This window comes from Nannobrachium achirus (assembly GCF_963921795.1).
Source record: "Nannobrachium achirus genome assembly, chromosome: 22".
NCBI lineage: Eukaryota > Metazoa > Chordata > Actinopteri > Myctophiformes > Myctophidae > Nannobrachium > Nannobrachium achirus.
In genome coordinates this window covers 38822126-38824625 of record NC_137829.1, presented here as the reverse complement: position 1 = coordinate 38824625, position 2500 = coordinate 38822126, and positions in this window count along the sequence as shown.

Here is a 2500-nt window from a genome sequence, read left to right as displayed (position 1 = left end):
CCCTGGGCTCTGCCATTAACCAGCAACAGTTAACAGTGGGAGTTTTTACGAGCGCCACTAAAACAGTGATGGTCGCCTCCAGCCCCAGTCACACCTTCCAGAGCCCTTAATGACCAGAGCTGCTGTTTAAAAGCGCTCCACTGTATCCAGAATGGCCACTTAGGCCCGCGTCCCCAGCACACTGTGTTATTTACTGCCTTGCTGGGGCCACCAGGTCATCAGACGAAGGTCAAATGTCAGTTCCTTCTGCCCTATCGATGTTCCGTCAGCGAACTTTGAATGGCTCAAAGTTCAACTTTCACCACTTAAGCCCCCTATATACTTCGTTGTAAGACGAATTGTATCACCTTTTAAGACAGGTATCATTATCTTCAGCATGCAGTGGGAAATGTGGAGGAAGCAGAAGGCATGCACGCGCACGCGCACACGCGCACACACACACACACACACACACACACACACACACACACACACACACACACACACACACACAGGCGCACACAGTGTGTGTTTGTACCAGTAAGACGCCCTAAGGGCGGGAAGCTGAAACAACAGGGACTGACACAGAATTTCCATATATAGGCAATCCCAGATATGGGCTTAATATTGATGACATCAGGGATCTCCATAAATGGGCATAAAAGGCCGGGACAAGGACAGAAGTGTGGTTGCTGTGACGTACTGCTGTTTATCTGCTTATAATTGTTTCCGTAGGAGGCGAGGCGTGGTTTGTGATTGGCTGAGACGGGGTTAGGGAGCGCTTATAGCTGACCACGCGCAAGGTAATTGTAGACAAGCTTTTACCATTCTGTCAGAAAGCTCAGAAAGCGATGAGTCGCAACGCTTTGAGAACATTTTCACAATTTCTGCCTCTAATATTTGACAATTTCGCCAATGTTTAATTTCCCATTTTAGAGAAAGTCCTTAAATTGACACTTTAGAAATGTGCAGACTTTATGTTGGTTTGTTTACTGTTTGAGTGAGAATACAATGTTGCACATTAGTTAATCATCTGGGGATCCCCCAAAATAATTTGGGGGGCGATCCCAACCCACAGATTGAGAACCACTAGACTAAAGTACACAGATCTAGCTATCAATCTAGAGAATGAGTACGTGTATCTATCGAAACGTTCCTTTCATAACAAACCAATGCTGCTCTGAGCAACTAGTTGTATCACTGTGCGTGCGTGCGTGCGTGCCGTGCGTGCGTGCGTGCGTTAGAAAGGGTTCAGCTTTGTTTGTTCAGCACTGGGACCAGAGGAGAGAAGGAAGAAAAAAAACACTCAAAGAAGTTTCTCTCTCTCTTTCTCCTTCCCTTTGTCAAAGCAGAGGTCAAGGTTCGCCGTGGAGAGTAGAGGGGGTAGGGTATCGATTTGGCCTTGTGACACAGGGGGGCAGGGGGGGCTGCATGAGGGCTGAACCGCTAGTGTTTATTCCACTGGTTGTTGCAGTTTAACAGAGTCTCCTGTGGGACTGCACCAGGCTTCTGTTGGTGCAGTGCCCAGTGCCTTCAGGGGTGTCGCACCAAATTCTGGGCCCTGGGTACAAGGATTCACTGCGGGCCCCCCACCAATGGGAATGCATTATCACGTGCTATTTTGTGCTTTGACTTTTGAAAAATAGCAGATCTACAAGCTTGTAGATCTGCTATTTTTGAAAAACCGTGAAACTGTGTGCAATTAAGTCTTTGAATATGTTGACCCGATTCTATAAATGGAAAAAAAAAAAACTACCGGTATGTTTCTATGTCAGTGGTGCTCAAACGTTTTTTCATGTGAAGGACCCCCAAAATGATATGGATCTGGCCAAAATATTTAGTTCCAGGGACCCCCCAGAAGCAAATTTTTAGTTTCAAGAATAGCAGATCTAGAAGCTCGCAGCGCAGCACTCGGTGCCGCGCTGTGAGCTTGTATATCTGCTATTTTTCTTGTAGATATGCTATTTCTATTTATAAAATAATGAAGGCCCCTCCTCCTTGGGCCCTAGTAACTCAGTCCCACTTTTCCCCCCCTTGTGACGCCCCTGGTGCCTCTCAAACTTTTTTGAACTTTGACCCTTTTCTCATTTCAAGGACCCCATAACTCTGAGTGTGTACAAATGGAACAAAATGGACTCTGACATCTTTATTGACGCCACAATGTATGCGCACATCTAAAGGACGAAAAGCGTGATAAAGTTGTGACAGTTTTATCTCCATTGTGGTGCTTTAGGGTGTACGTGCTCATACAGGCTGCGTGGGTGTGGAAAAAAACAAACAACTAAAAAACATTACCACAATACAATATATAAATACATTTGAATAAACATAACTCATAAATACCTAGAGATAGTCCTTGATCCATTTGCATTTTGCATGTCCTTGAGCACCTAAACCCTTTACTTCTACGTAATATGACACGAATGGCGAATAAAATTGCCGATGTATGCGATGCATTGTGAGCTTTCTATTAAATGGTGGAAAAAGAACTTGAATGTTTTACTTAAAAGTATCAATACAA